Below are 26,716 nucleotides of genomic sequence, written 5' to 3' on the forward strand. Positions count from 1 at the left end.
TCAGGATCTTTAAAGCACTGCCGACAACAGAGTGGAATCCTTTTAAACAATCAGCGCAGAATCGCTAAAGCCCTGCACACGAGAAGGCTACACACATACTAAACACTTCACAGAAACCATGCAGAGCAAGGAAGAGAATATTTGACAGGCAGATTATTTATACTATAAATCATATTATTAGGAGTAGTGATAAACTTCTTGTGGGCAGATGAGAAACCTTGAGTATCAATTGGCGAGGGCTCATATCAGTATTTTGCTGACATTGGTTTTGCCTCTCTTGTCTGATGGGGCATCACATTCATACTGAATTTGTGGAATTCATACTTGTGGAATACAAAAAAATATATGTTGATATAGATTTCCATTTAGCAGATGCTTTTATCCAGTCATGCGTGCATACACTTTTCGGTCACAATTTATTTGGATACACCCTATAGTAAATCTGTAGATGTTCTACACACAGTCATACTATCAACAGCGGCTTGCTAAGGTTACAGTTAGGTTTAAAATAAAGGTTAGGATTTGTAGACCGTTAGTTGAAATGTTACTGATAGTCTGTAGAGCATCTACAGATGGACTATCCAAATAAAGTGTTATTCATTTTACATATGGGTGGTCCCGGGAATCAAACCCACTAACCTGGGATTGCAAACAACATGCAATACCAACTGATAGACAGAGGAATAACACACCACTATTCACAACAAAGATACAGAGAGGGAAGTCCATTTGGTGGTCTTCCAGCTGTGCTCATGTCAGAAGACGACACTGATCCAGTTGATGTCCACAGCAGCCAAAGTGCCAATATGAGGACTGGCTATTTCCAAGAAAAAGTTGATAGTTGATTGAAAACGGTGGTGCACTGTAGTCTATTTAGCAATGGTGAGAAAGGATAAGGACACTTCTGGGAGAGTTTCTGTCAGCAGTATCTGGTTAGCTTAGCATAGCTACATCCTCTGTTGCTAATAGTGACGATGCTAGTTTGTTAATTCTATTTTAATACAGGGGTCGGCCTTTTGTGTCCGTTTTATATTTTAAGTAGAAATTGTGTACCAATACTGAATTTTAAAAGCCTTTTTAAATAAAGTGCCTTTTAATGTATACCACATGGAAAATTCTATAAATAAGATTTTCATATGGATAAAGACTTGCTAAACTGCCAAAAATCTGAATTTGGAATTCTAGGAATATTTTAGCCCACTTAATTACGACATTTTTTATTTAACCTCTGGAGATGGGAAAACAAGTTTATGAGGTTGATCATGCGCTCTTTATGACAGAATGTAAAAAATTAGGTGAAATAAAGAGTTTATTTTGACCAAATTATACTTCCCAAAAGGCACTGTACTGGTGGAATGCCACACAGTATGTTACATTAAATGTTATTCCCTGCACTGTGGGCACAGTTGTACAACCAAATAAAAGTTGTTCACAAAAACATAGAAAAGTTTATTTTCACTTTTTCATGAATTGAGTTTCAAATCCTGCCTCCTGAATAGACAGAGTAGATCGATTTGGCCCTTAACAGAGAGGAAGAGGCGAAGCGAGAGGTTTCTCTCTTGCCAAAATCTGTCCAAAATAATCCCAATGCATTTCTATGGGCTTACTTTGGACCTAAGCTTGTTACCTGCCTTCCATACTTTGGGACAACGTCTCCCGTTGTTAGGGCGGAGACATGAGCATCTCGTCATTATTTACAGATCTATGCCCTAAACCTGTCTGCAATTGAATGCCACAAGTGATATATGTCATTTGAAATAACAATTTTTTTGAATGAGTGACAGTGTAGAAAGAGTGACAAGGTGCGAAGGATTGGATAGTATGGCACCTACTATGACACTATCACCTCCTAAAAATTGTATTTCTAACTCATAAGTACTTTTGTCCAGGGGATGTTGGGATAATGAAACAGAACAGATAACTCTTTCAAGTTGTGATTGAGACGTATTGGATGCAATGGAGGATTGGAGAATGAAGTCTCTAGGTGAGAGGACGGAAGATCAAGGGAGAAATGACCCAGAAAGCAAGCACTTACATTATATAAGCAAAAGTATGTGGACACCTCTTTAAATGAGTGGATTCGGCTATTTCAGCTATACCCGTTGCTGACAGGTGTATACAATTGAGCACACAACCATGCAATCTCCATAGACAATCATTGGCAGTAGAATGGCCTTACTGAAGAGCTCAGTGACTTTCAACATGGCACTGTCAGTTCTTCTTTTTTTTGCCCTGCTAGAGCTTCCCCGGTCAACTGTAAGTGCTGTTATTGTGAAGTGGAAACGTCTTGGAGCAACTATGGGTCAGCCGCAAATTGGTAGGCCACTCAAGCTCACATAATGGTGCAAATTGGTAGGCCACACAAGCTCACATAATGGTGCAAATTGGTAGGCCACACAAGCTCACATAATGGGACCACCGAGTGCTGAAGCGTGTAACACGTAAAAATTGTCTGTCCTCGGTTGCAACACTCACTACCGAGTTCCAAACTGCCTCTGGAATCAACATCAGCACAATAACTGTTTGTTGGGAGCTTCGTGAAATGGGTTTCCATGGCCGAGCAGCCGCACGCAAGCCTAAGATCACCATGAGCAATGAGAAGTATCAGCTGGAGTGGTGTAAAGCTCGCCACCATTGGACTCTGGAGCAGTGGAAACACTCAATGACATTCTAGACAATTCTGTGCTTCCAACTTTGTGGCAACATAATGCAATTTCCTGTTTCAGCTTGAGCATCAAATCAAATCGCATTTGTCACATGAGCCAAATACAACAGGTAGACCTTATTGTGAAATGTTTACTTACAAGCCCTTAACCAACAATGCAGTTCAAGAAATATAATTAATAAAATATTTACTAAATAAACTGAAGTAAAAAATATATATGTACATAACAATAACGAGGCTATATACAGGGGGCTCCGGTACCACTTCTGTGCTGTAGCAAAGAGAACAGTTTATGACTTGGGAGACTGAAGCCTTTGACAATTATTTGGGCCCACCTCTGACACCGCCTAGTATATATGTCCTAGATGTCAGGAAGCTTGGCCCCGGTGATATACTGGGCTGTGGGCACTACCCTCTGTAGTGCCTTACGGTCAGATGCCGAGAAGCAGTTGCCATACCAGGCGGTGATGCAGCTATAGAACCTTTTGAGGATCTGGGGACCCATGCCCCCATGTACAAAGCGAGGTCCATACAGAAATGGTTTGTCGAAATAGGTGTGGAAGAACTTGACCGGCCTGGCATAATTGCCCAACATCAGTGCCCTACCTCACCAATGCTCTTGTGGCTGAATGAATGGAAGCACGTCCCCGCAGCAATGTTCCAACATCTAGTGGAAAGACTTCCCAGAAGAGTGGAGGCTGTTATAGTAGCAAATGCGGGATCAACTCCATATTAATAACCATAATTTTGGAATGAGATGTTCGATGAGCAGGTGCCCAGATGTTTGATGAGCAGGTGCCAAGATGTTTGATGAGCAGGTGCCCAGATGTTTGATGAGCAGGTGCCCAGATGTTTGATGAGCAGGTGCCCAGATGTTTGATGAGCAGGTGCCAAGATGTTTTTGACCATTTAGTGTATACGATCCCTGGAAGCTATAGGCCTACACTTAAGATTAGATATCACTGTTTCAGTATTATGGCTGTACAGCAAGTAACCCAGGTGAGCCAGTATATCTAATACTAATTTAACGGGGTCTCGTTATTGACATCTATCATATTAGAAAGTCAGTGGTGAGAGTACATAACCATAAGGCACATCTTTCAAATTGCAAGAGGGGGATCATTGCAAGGCACCATTCCACATCAGGGTCAAACAATTTACAGCTTAATCTGTAAAATGATACATCTCAAGAGGTCGGTTTCTTTCGGAGAAAAAGATACTGCGAGAGAAAGAGTGAGAGTAAAATAGTGTGCATGCCCTCTAAACCCACCACAGTGCGAAAACACCCAATTTTGAGCGTGAGATTTGCTCATCGAATCGAATGACTGTTTTTTTCTCCATTCTGTGTCTTGCTCGCTTCATTCTCTGGCACTAAGTGAAGAACCCCCTTGGTTTATCGTTGCCGAGTCTGGAAAGGGGCAGATGGACATGGAATAAATGTATAAATGATTCAATTCTCTCCCTCTTTAGAGAGGTTCACAGACAGTGCGTGATGGAGTGGAGTGGAGGCCCCTCCGTTGAGAGTTTGTGGCGCCAGCCTGCATTAAAAGCGAAAATATGTTGCTTTCAGCAGACCATATGGTAATGTGAATTGATGTCATGCCATGTCATATTGCATATGGAAATAATTTGAATAAATAAATCAAGTGACACAGAGGGTGGACAGAAGCCACTGGGTGGTCTGGTGGAGAGAAAACAACCCATAGATGAAAAAGACGTGGCAATATGGCAGTTGAAATAGGTGTTATTTAATCTCCATTTGAGCAGGATAACACAAGGTCCTAAACTTTCAAATATCGCTCCCCGATGATGCACTTCCAAAGTACTCCACATGCACCAAAGCAAGACATTACATTGAGGTCACCAGGTTGCTGTTTGAATAAGTCCATACACCTGACAGAATCATTTCACATAATTTCTCATTAAATATAGTCTGCACTGTGGTTTTAAGCAAGACTTTTTTTAAATCAGCTGCACTTTGTGCCCAGTTTGATATCCATGCTAACTCAACCTACTTGCTGAAAGTCAACTACCTTCTGATCCATGAGTTTGGATTTGTTTGATTTGTCCACAGTTTATAGTTAAGACCAAGAGCCTTTTCAGATTGAAGAGAGTTGTAGCAGAGGCATCGAGATGATTTCAAAATGTACATAATATGTACTTTTCAATTTACATTAGCAACTGAATGTTTGTGCCATATTGAATAATGTAACAATTCACACTCATGTGAAGACAAATAAAGGGTTCGTTTTCTAGTCAATACACTCATTGCACCCTTTACCATGGCGGTTTGAGATTTATTTTAAACTGCTAAACCCTTACGCACCACTGCACTTTATATACCAGGGTTGGCTGGCCTTCTCTAGTCACTCGTAGGCTCAGTCACTGGTATAACTTTATTTACAAAGCCATTTTGGGTTTACTACCATTTTATTTGGGCATTTTATTGTTCAGAAATGTGGTGGTTACTCTCTTTGTTCGCAGGACTTTATCCTGCTAACTGTTCTAAATGTCCAAACTGAATTTGGTAAAAGGGCTTTTATGTACTCTGTGCCATCGGCTTGGAACACTTTACAAAATCCTTTAATCTAAAATCCTTGGGGGCAGCAAGTAGCCTAGTGGTGAGAGTGTTGGACTTGTAACCGAAAGGTTGCAAGATCGAATCCCTGAGCTGACAAGGTAAAAATCTGTCGCTCTGCCCCTGAACAAGGCAGTTAACAAACTGTTCCTAGGCCGTCATTGACAATAAGAATTTGTTCTTTAACTGACTTGCCTAGTTAAATAAATAAATAAACTGGAAGAACTTTTCCTGATTGGTGTTTTTAAATCACTGATGAAGGATTTTGAGGCTGATTCCCTGACCTGTCAATGTTTTTAATTTGTTGTTTTATGATTTTGTTATATTCTATGTTTTTTACTAGATTACTTGTAGTGTTTCATGTTGTCTGTCTGTAATTGTGTAATTACATGGTGCTGCCTATCTTGGCAGGACGCTCTTGAAAAAGAGATTTCAAATCTCAATAAGCCCTTCCTGGTTAAATAAACGTTAAATAAAAGAAAGTCATTTTAGCTTCAAAATAGAAGCACAGTTACAGCTAGCTAGCTAAAGCTAACAACAAGTGATTACCTCTTTCATACGAATACAAAAGTACAATAGGCCTACCTTACAATTTTTGCTTATCAAAGTTACCTTACAAAATTAAGCCTGGTTTGTTCTATCAATATCATGCAAAGCAATTGCGACTGAAAACGTGGGTAATTCACTGGGGAGTTGAGATCAACGGCTTACTAGCCAAATGTAAGCTACTTGGCTCAGTGCAGCCAAACACCTGTTTTTTTTTAAGCTACGGTGACAATTTTAGAATGTAACAGGCTGTTACTGCAATTTCATGTAAAAACTCAATGAAACACGTCTTAAATATGAGGAATGCATTTTAGCTGTTTCAAAAACACTGCTCTGCTATTACGATTTTATCTGTAGGTGTATTCCACTTCAAGAGACAATTCTATTTAAATCTGACTGCTCGGAGAGGGGTTCTCTCAGCCCGAGTCTCACCCGCAACCTCATGATGTGGAGTAGGAGACGTCAGGCTTTTCACAACTTGACACTACAGTAAAAGGTATAGCTAGGGTATTTTCTCAAAACCTCTACAGAATCTGTCATAGTGTAAAAATGCCACCTAGCAAATGTAACTGAACATCATTGGAGACCCCTTGTAATTTTTGGAGACAATTTTTTTGACACAGCGGAATAAGCTAGCGAAGAGTATAGGACAAATGGAAGCAAGCAGGGAAAAAATATATAACTAGCTAGCTAACCATTTGGGCTAACAGTGAGGTGAAACAAATCACTATTTACTGTTAGTTAGCTGTACCAAATATTGTATAGTATGAAGAAGCTTAAAAACTGCTTCTGCAATAGAAGTCCCTAATCACGCTTGTGGGCAAGGTCATGGTGACATTGGCTAGCTAAGCTCATGTGCAGAAACACGTCATTGGGTCTAACGGTCATCTCTCATGAACTGTGCATGTGCATGCCATCAAATCCAAGGCACTTCTTTCATAAGTAATAACATGTTCAGCTACTTAAGACAGGGGTCTTCAACCTTTTCTTGGCCAGGGACCCCCTCCCAGGCATACTGGGGACCCAGGTGCCCCACCATATGTTAGCAAAAACAAAACCTACACTACCTACACTTTACCTATGTTTGAAAATGGGGGGGGGAATGTGGGGGTTGGGCTAAGTCATGTTGTTAGATGGAAGAGTTCAGTCTTCAACCTTTTCTTGGCCAGGGACCCCCTCCCAGGCATACTGGTGACCCAGGTGCCCCACCATATGTTAGCAAAAACAAAACGTTTTCACATCTTGTATTATCATCAGGTGAGTGATAATAGCAAGAAGTAATCAACATTTTAAAGGACATTTTAGATGCCTAAAAACAAATCAAATCAAATGTATTTATATAGCCCTTCGTACATCAGCTGATATCTCAAAGTGCTGTACAGAAACCCAGCCTAAAACCCCAAACAGCAAGCAATGCAGGTGTAGAAGCACGGTGGCTCCCTAGAAAGGCCAAAACCTAGGAAGAAACCTAGAGAGGAACCAGGCTATGAGGGGTGGCCAGACCTCTTCTGGCTGTGCCAGTGTGGAGATTATAACAGAACATGGCCAAGATGTTCAAATGTTCATAAATGACCAAGTGAGCTCCATACACTCCTACCTGCTCCTGGCCGCACCCAAGTCTCAACAAACCTGATATTGAAATGGATCAATCTCATCAGCCAATGAGATGAGTTCGGTAAATAGACAGCCTTCACTGAGTTGCACAACAGCATGCAAGATAGTGCCACAAGACTTTACATTTACGTTACATTTAGAAACTCTGTGGCTGTACTCTGCTCTTTGCTAGCAAAAACTGACATGTGTAAACAAAACTGACATGTGTCTCAAGTTTGGTTTACATATTGTGGTTTGTGATGTCTCCACTTTCCAAGTGTATAGTTTGGTGTTTCACATGGCCCTGTTAAGGCTTCGGAAAGAGGATCTCTCTCTTGCATTTTTTCCACATGTCAGTCAGAGCCTTTATTCAAATAAATGTGGAGCATCTAAGAATATTTTCCATGTTCGGAGAGCTGATTCAGACAGCAGTTATTTACCCTATAGGCTTTTGAAAGTACACCCTAACAAAAGAAGACGGCAGTTGTGAAACTGCAGTAAAAGTGCATAACTGCAGTCGACTGGTATTTTGGATGCAGTAATTGCAAAATAACTGTAGTGTACTGAAGTTGAACTGCAGTTATTCTGCAGTTACACTGCAAAATTACTGTAGTAAAAACAACGGTGTTACTTTGGATGCAGTATTTGCAGCATACTGCAGTTAAACTGCAGTTAAACTACACTCTTACTGAAATCATTTTTCATAAAAATAACCATTTGGTTTTATGCTGATATTTACTTATATTAAGCACTGTTCAAGATCACATCATAGTAATTTCCAATAAAAATAGATTTAGAGTGAAGCTATTCACCAAGAGCTTTGAACGAACTGGAAGCCCATTCAGTGTGTAGCAGGTATTGAGCGTTGTTTAACCCCACAGAAAGACGCCTCAGCCCCTGGGACAGACCCATTTCTCACACCCTCGATCCATCATGGCTGCCTGCGATCGAGAGAGGAGTGTTCGGCCCCTCGGGAAAAGAGAGTGAGAGTCCTTGGGAGTGCTTCCAAAACTGGTCATGTGACTTGCATCCCCCAAATCAGTGGCGGTAGGTTCTGTTTTAGATGAGGGAGGATGATTATTTTTTATGAGCATTGCCTTATTTCTAATACAGCATATTGGTTGACGGTCATTCACCCAGCTCAATGTAACATCAATAGGTTTAGGCTCTCACATGATGCTCGAATTTTCCCTGTACCCATCATGAAGTTGCTACAACCTAGCCTAGGTTGACCTAGTCAATTTAGACCTGGTCACAGGTCTAAATAATTTTGAGTAATCAAGGTGATTACAGTGACACATTCAATACCATATTGCACATTCTTGCCTGCATCTAGCTGATCTAAAGTGTAATCATTAGTCCAACAGTTGCAAACGAGAGTTTCTAGTGGACAAATTCAGGTATGTTTAACCCCATTTCATTCCGCTTGCTTCCGTTTAGGAAATGTTTTTCAACAGAATCGGCAGAATGAATACATCTCTGATCACATGTAAACACAGTTCACTTTCATAGCAGCCAGATATAATTGGCTCTTCGTATATATAATTCCTTCTCACAGCTATCTACACGCTCTCCTCCTCTCACCTTTTCCCTTCGCTTTTGGACTTCAGTGCACAACACATCAGCTGTCTGTGACCAGGCAAAAAAAAACAAGCCAAACCTTCATATCATGACCACAAACTGCACACCACCTACATCATTGTCACATCATAGTCAACATAGCTACTAGAACTAATACCTTAGTAAACTGCAATCACACACTACGCCAGCCACTTTAATAATGGAAAAATGTATCTAATAAATGAATGATGAAAAATGTATCACTAGCCACTTTAAACAATGCCACTTCATATAATGTTTACAGACCCTACATTACTCATCTCATATGTATATACTGTACTCTATACCATCCACTGCATCTTGCCATCTTGATGTAATGTATCACTAGCCACTTTAAACAATGCCACTTCATATAATGTTTACATACCCTACATTACTCATCTCATATGTATATACTGTACTCTGTACCATCCACTGCATCTTGCCTATACCGTTCTATACCATCAGTCATTCATATATTTTTTTATGTACATATTCTTATTCATTCCTTTACACTTGTGTGTATAAGGTAATTGTTGTGAAATTGTTAGGTTAGATTACTCGTTGGATATTACTGCATTGTCGGAACTAGAAGCACAAGCATTTCGCTACACTCGCATTAACATCTGCTAACCATGTGTATGTGACAAATAACATTTGATTTGATTTGATTTACAGTGTACAGTCAGAGGCAAGCAGTTTAGCAGTTACACTGGTGGGTCTCGGTGGCAATAAATAAATAAAACCAAAAGCTTACCTTACTTCGAAGAGTTACAGTGTTGGATAGCCATAGCCAGCTAGCTAACATAGCATCCCTCTCTGTTTGAGCCCGGTGTTTGAGTAGGCTAAACTAGCTAGCTGCATTCAATACTAGCTAAGTAAGTGAAAAAATATATATTAAAAAATATAGCGCTCTTGCGCTCTCTCTCTCTGTCCCTCTCTCTCTCTATCTCTTGCTTTTCCTTCATTTCGGAAGAAATGAATTTGTTCAAAACTGTTCAACTATTGTCTTTCTCTCTCTTTGAGTCAACTACTTACAACATTTTATACACTCTAGTGCTAGCTAGCTGTAGTGTATACTTTCAGTACTAGATTAATTCTCTGATCCTTTGATTGGGTGGACAACATGATAGTTCATATTGCAAAAGCTCTGATAGGTTGGAGAACATCCTCCGGAAGTTGTCATAATTACTGTGTAAGTCTATGAAAGGGGATGAGAACTACAAGCCTCCTAGGTTTTGTATTGAAGGTTTTGTATCAATGTACCCAGAGGAGGACAGAAGCTAGCTGTTCTCCAGCTACACCATGGTGATACCCATCAGAAAGCTTCTGAGGCTACTCTAAACCTTCATTACAAAACAGTGTTTTAATCAATTATTTGGTCAAACATAAATATATTTAGCATAGTTTTATTTAAAAAGGATAACTTTCTAAATGTTTCACAATTTTTATTTGGAGAAAATTCACTGAGGAGGATGGTCCTCCCCTTCCTCTACTGAGGAACCTCCACTGCCCAAAGACTTACAATACAAAGTTTACTTACCATTATTGTCACACAAGTCCTTTATTGTGCGGTAAAGGATTCAAGGGCCAGCTACTCAGAAATTAAACACATTTTCAATGGCTTTCCTGTGGCATTTATTGTGATACATATATTCCCTTTTACTGAAGATTGACTGTACTCAACATTCTTGAGTGTTTTCCCTCCTCTATTGTCGTTCTTCAATCTAAGCACCCTTATCAAATAAACTATTTAAAGACTAAGATGTTGGGGGGTTGGTGCTAAACTGACATGGATTTTTTTCAGATGGATAATTTAGCTATTTGATTTAGAATTTAAGACCCCTTTAGTTATAAAAAAAATTATATATACTTTTTGGGGGGTTTAAAATATTGAATTTGGCCTTTAATACTAAAGCCCACAGAAATGCATTGAATAACACATTCATAAATGGCAAAAAAAAAAAGGTTTTGAAGTGTCTGTCCTAAATCTAGGAGATAAAAATACAAAAAAATCAGGAAAAATATATAATTGTATAGTGAAGAGGCGACTCCCGTATGCTGGCCTTCTAGGCAGAGTTGCAAAGAAAAAGCCATATCTCAGACTGGCCAATAAAAAGAAAAGATTAAGACGGGCAAAAGAACACAGATACTGAACAGAGGAACTCTGCCTAGAAGGCCATTATCCCGGAGTCGCCTCTTTGCTGTTGACGTTGAGACTGGTGTTTTGCAGGTACTTTTTAATTAAGCTGCCAGTTGAGGACTTGTGAGGCATCTGTTTCCCAAACTAGACACTCTAATGTACTTGTCCTCTTGCTCAGTTGTGCATCGGGGCCTCCCACTCCTCTTTCTATTCTGGTTAGAGCCAGTTTGCTCTGTTCTGTGAAGGGAGTAGTACAAGGCATTGTGTTTCTTGGCAATTTCTGGCATGGAATAGACTTCATTTCTCAGAACAAGAATAGACAGATGAGTTTCAGAATAATATTTTTGGTTTCTGTCCATTTTGACCCTGTAATCGAACCCACAAACGCTGAAGCTCCAGATACTCAACTTGTCTAAAGAAGGCCAGTTTTATTGCTTCTTTAATTAGAACAACTGTTTTCAGCTGTGCTAACATAATTGCAAAAGGGCTTTCTAATGATCAGTTATCCTTCTAAAACAATAAACTTGGATTATCTAACACATCATGCCATTGGAACACATGAGTGATGGTTGCTGATAATGGCCCTCTGTACTCCTATGTAGATATTCCATAAAAAAATCTGCCATTTCCAGCTACAATAGTCATTTACAACATTAATGTCTACACTTTATTTCTGATGAATTTGATGTTATTTTAATGGACAAAAAATGTGCTGTTCTTTCAAAAACAAGGACATTTCTAAGTGACCACAAACTTTTAGTAGTGTGATATATATATATATATAATGTATATTTTCACATAATTAAAGAACACAGAAGTCATTGACACTAGCAGGTGAGATAGAACACAACACTGGACATGGTGCCTGTGATAGCCCACTGGGCACAGACGTAAGCTCTACATCTAGTTTAGATTTACATTATATTTGATTTGTCAACTAACATGAATTCAACAGGAAATGAACAAAACATTTACCATGTCATTGGATTTAGTTTAAAAGTTGGGTGTAAAAAAAGTTTTCCACGTCATCAAATTTTGGGGGTTGAAATTATGTGGAAAAAATGTTGATTCAACTAGTTTTTGCCCAGTGGGTTCTGTGCTGTGTGCATCAATTTAACAACACAGGGAAAGGAAAATGGTTGCCTCTTTTTTCTTGTTTAATTTAACCCCATAGCGTTGGTTGGTGCACCGGTGTGTCAATCTAAGTTACGTACATAACCAATACATCCCCATCAAAATCCTTCAGTTTAAGCTAACACATTGGATGTGTGTCAATCCACTGCATCCACCAGTGTCGCACTTCCGCATATGCGGTGGAAGGTGGGAGAGCTGGAGCAGTCTTTATCATCAGCTGTCCCGAAAACTGGTTGTCTCGCGAAAAAGTTTGCAGCGCCCTACAAACTATTATGACCACACCATGGAAAGACTCTCACAAACAAAACGGTATTCTCCATTTTGCTCTACGACCCCCACAAGTGTCAAGTGGGACTCGTCTGAAGGTAAGGGGTTAAAGATAATACAAAGAAAAAAACATTATTTTTTTTGTATTTTTGTGTACCATCATCTTTGAAATGCAAGAGAAAGGCCATAATGTATTATTCCAGCCCAGGCACAATTTCGATTTTGGCTACTAGATGGCAGAAGTGTATGTGCAACGTTTTAGACTGATCCAATGAACCATTGCATTTCTGTTTTGTATCAAGACTGCCCAAATGTGCCTAATTGGTTTATTAATACATTTTCATGTTCATAACTGTGCACTCTCCTTAAACAATAGCATGGTATTATTTCACTGTAAATTGGAAAGTGCAGTTAGATTAACAAGAATTTAAGCTTTATGCCAAGAGCAGATATTTCTATGTCCTGGGAAATTTTCTTGTACTTACTACCTCATGCTAATCACATTAGCCTATGTTAGCTCAACCATCCCAAATCAAATCGAATGTTATTTGTCACATACACATGGTTGGCAGATGTTAATGCGAGTGTAGTGAAATGCTTGTGCTTCTACTTCCAACCATGCAGTAATATCTAACAAGTAATCTAATAATTTCACAACAACTACCTTATAACAGAAGTGTAAAGGATATTTTTAAAAATATATTTTAAAAATTATTGTATTATTTATTTTTTCAGAGGGGGACCCACCGATCTTGTAGAGGTTATTAACCAGATCTAATGTGCTATATTCTCCAACATTAATTTGACATTTCCACAAACTTCAAAGTGTTTCTTTTGAAATGGTATCAAGAATATGCATATCCTTGCTTCAGGTCCAGGCAGTTAGATTTGGGTTTGTCATTTGAGGCCAAAATTGAAAAAAAGGGGTGGATCCTAAATCATAAAAATGTCAATGTATAGATTGAGACAACCGCTGCTGTGTGTTATCGGTCACACATGCTCTCTAATTACCTCTTCTGTCTGTGTTTAAAGTGTCCCTGTCAAGACAAAGCCTACAGGCCTGACATTTGGTGACCTCTGTGTCACCAGCATGTCAGCTTAGTAGAAAATCTGAGAATGCTAATGTTAACATCTTTATACAAGTTTTAAGGAAAGATGCTTGTGATTTTGAGCTACCTATACTGTTGTTGATTTAAAGAGAGAGTGGAACTCCATGTTGTATTGTGGATCATCCATTTTCATGTTTTTCATGTTTATCAGATATATTTATTTTATTGAATTCAGCAGTATTCCTTGTACTTAAAACATTGGCTGTACTATTCTGTATTGGGGGAAAGTACTCTCCAATGAAGACATGGAAAAAGGAGGAAATTATTCTATCATTACAGTGACACTGAGCCCATGACACTAAGCAGACCTGGCCCAACAATGCATCACATTTCCTGAAATATCAATTTTACACTTGGCTTCACTCGCCTGCTTTCCCATCTATGCCGCCTATTTACTTTCCTATTCGCTTGTCATTAGTAGAAATCATTACTAAGCAATGGATGGAGGTTAAGCAAATAGATAAACTGTAAATCCCTGTTTCTGAGAACAGAAGAATACACTGCGCTAAGTAGTGGTGAGCTAAATGGATTTACTGTTTGTTACCAGCATAGCATAGTTAATCAGACACCGAGTACATTTCAAGTTCTTCATTTTTTTTGTATTTAGACAGTTCTGTTTACTTATGTTTTAAAAAGAATAGCTCTCCATTCAAAAATAAACGACCATGATCTGTAAAAAAGATCTGTTATTTTGGCACCTAATTATTCCTCTAGAGGACCAATTAACTGTAATATAATACTGAGTGTGGCTAGACATGAAACGAATTGAGGTCCAGCAAAATAAATCTCTAAAAAGGAAAGTCTAAAGATATGTTTAGACTCTTCATTAAGACATAAAAAAAGGTCCCTAAACTTTGTGTGCAGAACTACCAATGTCCTGCTGTGGCTTTTTAACATTAAAGTGGATGGTGAAATGGACTGGTTTTATGTGGACAACGGACTGCATAATGTTTTTGGGGGAAGCAGGTCGCATGCTGAAGATGTATTAAATGCGTTGGGAAATGGTGTCCTGTAAAAACAGAGTCCTTTGCTAATGCTACCATAGGGCTATATCCGCTTGCTTTACCCACAAACTGTTTCTTAGGTGAGACATTTAACATTCAAAAGGGGACTTGAATAGCCTAGCTGAGATGATAGGACTAAACGTCCTCTGATTGATTGCTTGCACGGTGATATTACTCAAACTTGGCTGTAAATTCTGTAAGGAGGTTGTAATATCAAGGTAAGGGAAAAAGGGGTGGCGAATGCAGCGATGTCCTCTTCAAATCCACATTTTCACATGTCAATGGGATGGATGCGTTTTATTTCCTGTCACTATGACAATTCATTATGTCCTTTAGTTTTACTAATGAATTACAGTAAAGCATGTAGACAGAAACGTATGCATGTAGGTGCTTAATTAAAGAATGTGCAGTGGTGAGTGCTATGACTATAAAATGTGTATATTTTTGTCCTACAGAGACATTACATCTTTAATTACACATTACATTTTCATCATTAAGCAGACACTCTTATCCAGAGCAACTTAGTAGTGAGTGCATACATTTCATACCCCAAAAAAATTCTCCTCCGTTCTGGTCCCCAGTGGGAATCGAACCCACAACCTTGACATTGCAAGTTCCGTGCTCTACCAACTGAGATACACAGAACAATTACTGAACGGTGTATTTCCCTCAGGCATCGCTATTGATTTTAACAAAAAGTTTTAAATGGACAATGATGTGAATATTGTAAAGACAAAAGTATTTCAAGTACATTGTCATGCATATATGGGTTACTTAATTGGACACAGGGTAACAATAATGAGGAACATTTAGAGTTAAATGTCACAGAAAAAGGACTACAACCGAAGTATCATTATTAATGGTAGCCTGAAAGACATAAGAATAGACATTCTTAATTGTCCCACACTTTCTGCCTAAATCAGTCCTTTTCTTGTTCCTAATTCTCTCTCTCGCTTTTTCTTTTGACCTCACTACATTCAGGAGTGCATGTTAAGCTAACTTTCTTTAACAATTGATACAGGGGACGCATAAAGCCCAGACAAATGGGGAGGGATGTAGTTCATCCATCACACACAAAGAAGACTCATTGTTTGCTGATTTTAACCAATAGGAGTTCTTCCCTTCCTTTCCTCTGAGACCCACAAATCATAATAAATCAAATAAGACAGGGAAGGGATTGGGATGAGGGGTTGAGCTCTGAAGTTTTGCAATAAAAGAAAAGAGAGGAGGATCTTTTTTTTTTACCTTCTAGTTCCTTCTGAAAGGGGTCGTTTGTAAGCAGTGACACAGAGTTTATTGGTTAATGGAGCTCCTCTCGCTTGATTGCCTACGGTTTTAGGAGAGAATTAGACATAATACATGCCAGTCGTAACGAAGAGGCAATGAAAAAAAACTCTGATTCTAAAAAACTAGCCTTTGACTGTCATCAGTGAGTATAATGTCCTTTTCCTTTTGTAAGAATGTTAAATAAGCAGGCTATGCAAATGTTATTCATGTAATGTTTCTGTTTAATCTCCCCACTGGGCACATAGTGGTTGAATCAACAGTGTTTCCACGTCATTTCAATGAAATCATGTTGAACCAATGTGGAATAGACGTTGAATTGCCGTCTGTGCCCAGTGTGTCAGTTCCAAGTTTAGTTAGAAATCTGTGAAGCCATCTAGAGATGAAGACTGTTAGATTCCTTCCTGTTGTTAGACCTATATTGTTCACCTCTAGGTCCCAGAGCTTTTATTGTGATACAGCGAGCGGCACATAGGTTGTTCGTCACCATTTAGTTTTTATTTTCTACTGTTTGCAGTCATAGTATTTGTGGGCAGAGAACATGTTTAAGCTGGGAACTTCAGCTTGTTCCCTTTTGGTCGTTTTTAACTTGGCTCCTTTTGCATTAAGTTATGTACTGGTTATGATCTCAGAGTACACAATCAAATGCTTCTGTCTGCTGGATGTTGGAAGCTGTATTATGACGAGCAGCCACAGCCTATTTGCATGACGTTCTGCTCGTGGGAAAGGGCCTTTGAGCCACTCCAGTGAGATGGGAACTCTAATCAGTTTGGAGGGTGTCACATTAAAACACAGAGTCACGTCTGTCAAGCCACAGTAGACTGAGTTCACAGTCCCCAGAGGAACCAGAATAAACACAGAACTATGTTTTACAGCTTCACAACATTATCTCCAAAAACACGGTGTATTGAAGCTCTCCGAAGAGGCAGAAAATGAAAACAAAAGAAAGCGTTGAAAAGTTTACAACGTTAGTTACGTAAGTCGGTCTCTGCATGTTGCGTAACTTTAGAGCAAAGTCGGGTAAATTATAAAGGCACTGCTGCATAGCGAGTACTGAAGAATGGAGTGGTAACCCGCTTGGAAACGGCATGGGGTGTCTGGAGAACTGCAAGAAGTACAACGAGAACCAAACAGAGAACCCCAGGACTCAGGGGTTTGCACATTGAGCAGTGAGATTGATGAACCATGGTGCTACTCTTTCTTCGCAGTTCGTACAGTTTGGTTGTGTGAATGCATGTACTTCGAGAGAAGGGACAAAGTTTTGTGTCTGCAGAGCATCACTGATTTCCGGATGAGTAATTTATGGAAAACGTGTATGTGTGAGTGTTTTTAGGAGAGATTATGTCACTTTGGTCCCCGTACGTTACTGTAAGTAAATTGTTACGAACTTATGACCCTTACTGTACTACCCAAGTGGCTGGTAGGCACCTTAATTGGGATGGGTGAGTTCATAGTAATGGTTGTAACGCAGTGTACTTATTAACGGTATAAAATACATCGTTTGATACCAATCCGTCCACTCCATTCCAGCTATTAATATGAGCCATGCTCCCCTCACTAGCCTCCTGCGCTGTACTACCAATCTTACTTTAACTCTCTAGTGTGTCTTCAGACTGTGGTCAGAGCAGGTAGTCTCTCTAGTGTCTGTCTTTAGACTGGTCAGAGTAGGTAGTCTCTCTAGTGTCTGTCTTTAGACTGTGGTAAGAGTAGGTAGTATCTCTAGTGTCTGTCTTTAGAATGGTCAGAGTAGGTAGTCTCTCTAGTGTCTGTATTTAGACTGTGGTCAGAGTAGGTAGTCTTTCTAGTGTCTGTATTTAGACTGGTCAGAGTAGGTAGTCTCTCTAGTGTCTGTCTTTAGACTGGTCAGAGTAGGTAGTCTCTCTAGTGTCTGTCTTTAGACTGGTCAGAGTAGGTAGTCTCTCTAGTGTCTGTCTTTAGACTGTGGTCAGAGTAGGTAGTCTCTTTAGTGTCTGTCTTTAGACTGTGGTCAGAGTAGGTAGTCTCTCTAGTGTCTGTCTTTAGACTGTGGTCAGAGTAGGTAGTCTTTTTAGTGTCTGTATTTAGACTGGTCAGAGTAGGTAGTCTCTCTAGTGTCTGTCTTTAGACTGTGGTCAGAGAAGGTAGTCTCTCTAGTGTCTGTATTTAGACTGGTCAGAGTAGGTATTCTCTCTAGTGTCTGTCTTTAGACTAGTCAGAGTAGGTAGTCTCTCTAGTGTCTGTCTTTAGACTGTGGTCAGAGTAGGTAGTCTTTTTAGTGTCTGTCTTTAGACTGGTCGGAGTAGGTAGTCTCTCTAGTGTCTGTCTTTAGACTGTGGTCAGAGAAGGTATTCTCTCTAGTGTCTGTATTTAGACTGGTCAGAGTAGGTATTCTCTCTAGTGTCTGTCTTTAGACTAGTCAGAGTAGGTAGTCTCTCTAGTGTCTGTATTTAGACTGGTCAGAGTAGGTAGTCTCTCTAGTGTCTGTATTTAGACTGTGGTCAGAGTAGGAATTATCTCTAGTGTCTGTCTTTAGACTCGTCAGAGTAGGTAGTCTCTCTAGTGTCTGTCTTTAGACTGTGGTCAGAGTAGGTAGTCTCTCTAGTGTCTGTCTTTAGACTGTGGTCAGAGTAGGTAGTCTCTCTAGTGTCTGTCTTTCGACTGTGGTCAGAGTAGGTAGTTTCTCTAGTGTCTGTCTTTAGACTGTGGTAAGAGTAGGTAGTATCTCTAGTGTCTGTATTTAGACTGTGGTCAGAGTAGGTAGTCTCTCTAGTGTCTGTCTTTAGGCTTGTCAGAGTAGGTAGTCTCTTTAGTGTCTGTCTTTAGACTTGTCAGAGTAGGTAGTCTCTCTAGTGTCTGTTTTCAGACTGTGGTCAGTGTAGGTAGTCTCTTTAGTGTCTGTATTTAGACTGTGGTCAGTGCAGGTAGTCTCTCTAGTGTCTGTATTTAGACTGTGGTCAGTGCAGGTAGTCTCTCTAGTGTCTGTATTTAGACTGTGGTCAGTGCAGGTAGTCTCTCTAGTGTCTGTATTTAGACTGTGGTCAGTGCAGGTAGTCTCTCTAGTGTCTGTATTTAGACTGTGGTCAGTGCAGGTAGTCTCTCTAGTGTCTGTTTTCAGACTGTGGTCAGTGCAGGTAGTCTCTCTAGTGTCTGTATTTAGACTGTGGTCAGTGCAGGTAGTCTCTCTAGTGTCTGTTTTCAGACTGTGGTCAGTGCAGGTAGTCTCTCTAGTGTCTGTTTTCAGACTGTGGTCAGTGCAGGTAGTCTCTCTAGTGTCTGTATTTAGACTGTGGTCAGTGCAGATAGTCTCTCTAGTGTCTGTTTTCAGACTGTGGTCAGTGCAGGTAGTCTCTCTAGTGTCTGTTTTCAGACTGTGGTCAGTGCAGGTAGTCTCTCTAGTGTCTGTTTTCAGACTGTGGTCAGTGCAGGTAGTCTCTCTAGTGTCTGTTTTCAGACTGTGGTCAGTGCAGGTAGTCTCTCTAGTGTCTGTTTTCAGACTGTGGTCAGTGCAGGTAGTCTCTCTAGTGTCTGTTTTCAGACTGTGGTCAGTGCAGGTAGTCTCTCTAGTGTCTGTTTTCAGACTGTGGTCAGTGCAGGTAGTCTCTCTAGTGTCTGTTTTCAGACTGTGGTCAGTGCAGGTAGTCTCTCTAGTGTCTGTTTTCAGACTGTGGTCAGTGCAGGTAGTCTCTCTAGTGTCTGTTTTCAGACTGTGGTCAGTGCAGGTAGTCTCTCTAGTGTCTGTATTTAGACTGTGGTCAGTGCAGGTAGTCTCTCTAGTGTCTGTTTTCAGACTGTGGTCAGTGCAGGTAGTCTCTCTAGTGTCTGTTTTCAGACTGTGGTCAGTGCAGGTAGTCTCTCTAGTGTCTGTTTTCAGACTGTGGTCAGTGCAGGTAGTCTCTCTAGTGTCTGTTTTCAGACTGTGGTCAGTGCAGGTAGTCTCTCTAGTGTCTGTTTTCAGACTGTGGTCAGTGCAGGTAGTCTCTCTAGTGTCTGTATTTAGACTGTGGTCAGTGCAGGTAGTCTCTCTAGTGTCTGTTTTCAGACTGTGGTCAGTGCAGGTAGTCTCTCTAGTGTCTGTTTTCAGACTGTGGTCAGTGCAGGTAGTCTCTCTAGTGTCTGTTTTCAGACTGTGGTCAGTGCAGGTAGTCTCTCTAGTGTCTGTTTTCAGACTGTGGTCAGTGCAGGTAGTCTCTCTAGTGTCTGTTTTCAGACTGTGGTCAGTGCAGGTAGTCTCTCTAGTGTCTGTTTTCAGACTGTGGTCAGTGCAGGTAGTCTCTCTAGTGTCTGTTTTCAGACTGTGGTCAGTGCAGGTAGTCTCTCTAGTGTCTGTTTTCAGACTGTGGTCAGTGCAGGTAGTCTCTCTAGTGTCTGTTTTCAGACTGTGGTCAGTGCAGGTAGTCTCTCTAGTGTCTGTTTTCAGACTGTGGTCAGTGCAGGTAGTCACTCTAGTGTCTGTTTTCAGACTGTGGTCAGTGCAGGTAGTCTCTCTAGTGTCTGTTTTCAGACTGTGGTCAGTGCAGGTAGTCACTCTAGTGTCTGTTTTCAGACTGTGGTCAGTGCAGGTAGTCACTCTAGTGTCTGTTTTCAGACTGTGGTCAGTGCAGGTAGTCTCTCTAGTGTCTGTTTTCAGACTGTGGTCAGTGCAGGTAGTCTCTCTAGTGTCTGTTTTCAGACTGTGGTCAGTGCAGGTAGTCTCTCTAGTGTCTGTTTTCAGACTGTGGTCAGTGCAGGTAGTCTCTCTAGTGTCTGTTTTCAGACTGTGGTCAGTGCAGATAGTCTCTCTAGTGTCTGTTTTCAGACTGTGGTCAGTGCAGGTAGTCTCTCTAGTGTCTGTTTTCAGACTGTGGTCAGTGCAGGTAGTCTCTCTAGTGTCTGTTTTCAGACTGTGGTCAGTGCAGGTAGTCACTCTAGTGTCTGTTTTCAGACTGTGGTCAGTGCAGGTAGTCTCTCTAGTGTCTGTTTTCAGACTGTGGTCAGTGCAGGTAGTCTCTCTAGTGTCTGTTTTCAGACTGTGGTCAGTGCAGGTAGTCTCTCTAGTGTCTGTTTTCAGACTGTGGTCAGTGCAGGTAGTCTCTCTAGTGTCTGTTTTCAGACTGTGGTCAGTGCAGATAGTCTCTCTAGTGTCTGTTTTCAGACTGTGGTCAGTGCAGGTAGTCTCTCTAGTGTCTGTTTTCAGACTGTGGTCAGTGCAGGTAGTCTCTCTAGTGTCTGTTTTCAGACTGTGGTCAGTGCAGGTAGTCACTCTAGTGTCTGTTTTCAGACTGTGGTCAGTGCAGGTAGTCTCTCTAGTGTCTGTTTTCAGACTGTGGTCAGTGCAGGTAGTCTCTCTAGTGTCTGTTTTCAGACTGTGGTCAGTGCAGGTAGTCTCTCTAGTGTCTGTTTTCAGACTGTGGTCAGTGCAGGTAGTCTCTCTAGTGTCTGTTTTCAGACTGTGGTCAGTGCAGATAGTCTCTCTAGTGTCTGTTTTCAGACTGTGGTCAGTGCAGGTAGTCTCTCTAGTGTCTGTTTTCAGACTGTGGTCAGTGCAGGTAGTCTCTCTAGTGTCTGTTTTCAGACTGTGGTCAGTGCAGGTAGTCACTCTAGTGTCTGTTTTCAGACTGTGGTCAGTGCAGGTAGTCTCTCTAGTGTCTGTTTTCAGACTGTGGTCAGTGCAGGTAGTCACTCTAGTGTCTGTTTTCAGACTGTGGTCAGTGCAGGTAGTCTCTCTAGTGTCTGTTTTCAGACTGTGGTCAGTGCAGGTAGTCTCTCTAGTGTCTGTTTTCAGACTGTGGTCAGTGCAGGTAGTCTCTCTAGTGTCTGTTTTCAGACTGGTCAGTGCAGGTAGTCTCTCTAGTGTCTGTATTCAGACTGTGGTCAGTGCAGGTAGTCTCTCTAGTGTCTGTTTTCAGACTGTGGTCAGTGCAGGTAGTCTCTCTAGTGTCTGTTTTCAGACTGGTCAGTGCAGGTAGTCTCTCTAGTGTCTGTATTCAGACTGTGGTCAGTGCAGGTAGTCACTCTAGTGTCTGTATTCAGACTGTGGTCAGTGCAGGTAGTCTCTCTAGTGTCTGTTTTCAGACTGGTCAGTGCAGGTAGTCTCTCTAGTGTCTGTTTTCAGACTGTGGTCAGTGTAGGTAGTCTCTCTAGTGTCTGTTTTCAGACTGTGGTCAGTGCAGGTAGTCTCTCTAGTGTCTGTTTTCAGACTGGTCAGTGCAGGTAGTCTCTCTAGTGTCTGTATTCAGACTGTGGTCAGTGCAGGTAGTCTCTCTAGTGTCTGTTTTCAGACTGTGGTCAGTGCAGGTAGTCTCTCTAGTGTCTGTTTTCAGACTGTGGTCAGTGCAGGTAGTCACTCTAGTGTCTGTTTTCAGACTGTGGTCAGTGCAGGTAGTCTCTCTAGTGTCTGTTTTCAGACTGTGGTCAGTGCAGGTAGTCTCTCTAGTGTCTGTTTTCAGACTGTGGTCAGTGCAGGTAGTCTCTCTAGTGTCTGTTTTCAGACTGGTCAGTGCAGGTAGTCTCTCTAGTGTCTGTATTCAGACTGTGGTCAGTGCAGGTAGTCTCTCTAGTGTCTGTTTTCAGACTGTGGTCAGTGCAGGTAGTCTCTCTAGTGTCTGTATTCAGACTGTGGTCAGTGCAGGTAGTCTCTCTAGTGTCTGTTTTCAGACTGGTCAGTGCAGGTAGTCTCTCTAGTGTCTGTTTTCAGACTGTGGTCAGTGCAGGTAGTCTCTCTAGTGTCTGTTTTCAGACTGTGGTCAGTGCAGGTAGTCTCTCTAGTGTCTGTTTTCAGACTGTGGTCAGTGCAGGTAGTCTCTCTAGTGTCTGTATTCAGACTGTGGTCAGTGCAGGTAGTCACTGCACAACAGTGACTGTGACACACACATTTGTAAATATGTATTATTATTTGTATTATTGTTTCATTCACCGACCTGCACTGCACTGTTGGTTTCACTGAACCCTGCAATTACATCTGAGACTCTGTGCTTGTGACTAATAAACTCATCTAATCTAAACTAATCTAATCAAAACTCCATGTCCAATAAAACCTTGTCAGACAAAGTTAAATATCTCTTTAATTCCAGAAACATTACCCCAAATCACCAGCTCCTTTCTTTGTAAAGCCATTGCTTGTATTCTCCTTCTTATGAAGTACAGACAGTCTGACTACTGTTATGTTTTTGTGAGTGAGTATGTATGCGCTTTATAGCGCTTGTGTGATCTGACAGTGTCTGTGAACGCTCACTGTTGGCGTGTGGAGAATACACCGGAGGTGTTATGCAATTTCCACACATCTTCTTGACAAAGGCATTAATCTACTGTCATATGTTTGAGCTCTGGAGGAGCAATGATTAGCCATACAAGAACCTCTCTTTGTGTAAAGAGAACAGAGCTGAGAACAGAGCTGAATCGCTTTACAGTAGTAGGACTCATTGTTGAGAGAGAGAAAGCGAGAGAAAGAAAGAGAGTGGAAGAATTTTCTATTTTTGGAAATAATGAGAAGAGCATGAAATAAGGTAAAGGGCAAATTCCCCATCCGCCCACAGATGAAAACATCTCTAGGGACTCTAGTGTTCACCGTTGAGAATGGATGAAAAAAAAACAGTGCAAACATCAACTCAAGGTCATGTAATGATTTTCCAATGGTTGTTCTTTTATCACTACACCTTATTAAATAAATGTATATTGGTGTAGTTTATTATATGGGATTTTGTACTGTAAATACCAATGAAATTATATTTCTTAACAACAGTGCTAGAACTCACATATAAAATGCTGCATTGGCTTGCTGAAGGGATAATTAAATTATAATATTAATATAATGAATATACTTTGTTAATAAATAAACCTATCATACCATGAAGAGATTATTTTCATACATCAAATTTCATTTATAGAATTATAGTTTATATCTATAGTAATAGTAAATGCATATTCATTCATGTAGGCTATCAATTTATGTACATACATGTTTACATATCATGATGAAAAGCAATTATTTATTCCGTATGCAGAACACATTAATGAACAGAATATGATATGATTTGGTGAGTCCTTTGTGCATATACACAGTACATTACTTGACATAATGTGGTGCCTGACCTTCATTTTCATAAAGAGAAGTAATTTAGCTTTTTTTGTGCCTCATTTGTTCTATTAATTTCAATGTAGACATTTGCTGATGTATCCAATTCCTTGGGATAGCCTAACGCCACGGAGATCAAGCAGATTATTTCTATAGCATGTTGTCCTGGGCATGCTCCCCAAAATGTTGAGAGTCAACATCAGCAGTATGAATTTTGTGGAGAATAACATTATACATGGAGCTATATTTAGTGTGCAAGGCTAATGGTGCTCATTTACCTGGACAGGTGTTCTCCACCAGTCCCCTGGGGTCCCATTTTCATCAGTGATGGATTTAGACCTGGAAAATCAGCAGTAATTTTTAATTGGTCAGTGAAGTACCAGGGATAAATGTAAAACCAGCTAACACAGTGACCACTAGGACCAGGTTTCAGTAACCCTTTCTCTATGCGGTTTCATTTTATGGATGGATAACTGTGGCCCTTTCAGTGTCCAACTGAAAGTGGGAAGAACAGCTATATTGGAGTGGCAATGAAAACATTATATAAAGTGGCATTGTTTAAAGTGGCTAGTGATACGTTAAATTACATCAAGATGGCAAGATGCAGTAGATGGTATAGCGTACAGTGTATACATATGAGATGAGTAATGTAGGGTATGTAAGCATTAAATAAAGTGGCTAGTGATAAATTGATTACATCAATTTTTCCATTATTAAAGTGGCTAGAGTTGAGTCAGTATGTTGGCAGCAGCCACTCAATGTTAGTGGTGGCTGTTTAACAGTCTGATGGCCTTGAGAGAGAAGCTGTTTTTCAGTCTCTCGGTCCCAGCTTTGATGCACCTGTACTGACCTCACCTTCTGGATGATAGCGGGGTGAACACGCAGTGGCTCGGGTGGTTGTTGTCCTTGATGATCTTTTTGACTTTCCTGTGACATCGGGTGGTGTAGGTGTCCTGGAGGGCAGGTAGTTTGCACCCGGTGTTGCGTTGTGCAGACCTCACTACCCTCGCCTTACGGTTGTGGGCAGAGAAGTTGCCGTACCAGGCGGTGATACAGCCCGGCAGGGTGCTCTCGATTGTGCATCTGTAGAAGTGTATGAGTGCTTTTGGTGACAAGCCAAATTTCTACAGCCTCCTTTTTTTAATTTTATTTTACCTTTATTTAACCAGGCAAGTCAGTTAAGAACAAATTCTTATTTTCAATGACAGCCTAGGAACAGTGGGTTTACTGCCTGTTCAGGGGCAGAATGACAGATTTGTACCTTGTCAGCTTAGGGGTTTGAACTCGCAACCTTCCACTTACTAGTCCAACGCTCTAACCACTAGGCTACACTGCCACCCCTGAGGTTGAAGAGGCGCTACTGCTCCTTCTTCATGACGCTGGCTGGTTTTTCTTTTGTAGTCCGTGATTGACTGCAACGGGGCTGGTTTTTCTTTTGTAGTCCGTGATTGACTGCAACGGGGCTGGTTTTTCTTTTGTAGTCCGTGATTGACTGCAACGGGGCTGGTTTTTCTTTTGTAGTCCGTGATTGACTGCAACGGGGCTGGTTTTTCTTTTGTAGTCCGTGATTGACTGCAACGGGGCTGGTTTTTCTTTTGTAGTCTGTGATTGACTGCAACGGGGCTGGTTTTTCTTTTGTAGTCTGTGATTTCAAACAAGATCAGAGTAGTGCTGTTTCTAAGGACTTGAAAACTGCTTGGATGCTTGTTACTTTTAAGGTGGGCAAATGCCTATGGGTTTGGATAAAACAGGAGCAATCTATCACATTGCAGGGCGAAATACAGGGAGATTTAGCCAAATTGGTTGGCAGCGAACTTCTTCACTTGTAGCCTGGTTGGAACACTTGAACCTTTCTCTTTACACTATTTTGGAAAGAGAAGAAACTGCAAAAAATATCTTCATTAGTTATTTAAAGCTGTCAAAAGAAGGGTCCATCCTCTCGTAATCAATTTTAGGGCAATATTTCAATATGGTGCCAAATGTAGGGAAAGCTCACCATTAACATTCTCTGGATGAATGACCATTAATGTAAAGGAGTGGGTTTCAGCCAGTCATTTTAACTTGTGGTTTTATGAATTATAATATTTCTGCGAAGTACATTTATTATGTGAAATTTATTATGTGTGTTTTGTTGCCCGGAAGCAATTTCTAATAGCTCCCTTTCAAGACTGTTTGGGCCTTGATGAATGTTCGCTAATCTTTGATGTCAGCTATGGCGTTTGCGATCATTTATCACATCTTTTAAAGGATTTCCTAGTGGGAATATTAACAAGCACGTTGCCATGGTTAAAGCCTTTAAGAAAGTCTTTAGGAATATTAGAAGTGCTCTTTCTCTGGCATCTGATGAAGAACTCCAGCTGAGGCTAGATTAGAATTTCACTCTGATGAAAACTCCCTCTGAACAGTTATTTTTGTCAGAAAGAAAGGCTGCTCTATAGCTGTAGCATACTGTACGCACTTAGAAAATAGATGGGTCATGAAGATAATTCTATTGCTGTAGCATACTGTACGCACTTAGAAAATAGATGGGTCATGAAGATAATTCTATTGCTGTAGCATACTGTACGCACTTAGAAAATAGATGGGTCATGAAGATAATTCTATTGCTGTAGCATACTGTACGCACTTAGAAAATAGATGGGTCATGAAGATAATTCTATTGCTGTAGCATACTGTACGCACTTAGAAAATAGATGGGTCATGAAGATAATTCATTGCAGCTTTATTAAGTCAGGAATATATTCATTAAACAGCTTTTAAAAGTC

This window comes from Oncorhynchus kisutch, linkage group LG10, assembly GCF_002021735.2.
Source record: "Oncorhynchus kisutch isolate 150728-3 linkage group LG10, Okis_V2, whole genome shotgun sequence".
Taxonomy (NCBI): Eukaryota; Metazoa; Chordata; class Actinopteri; order Salmoniformes; family Salmonidae; genus Oncorhynchus; species Oncorhynchus kisutch.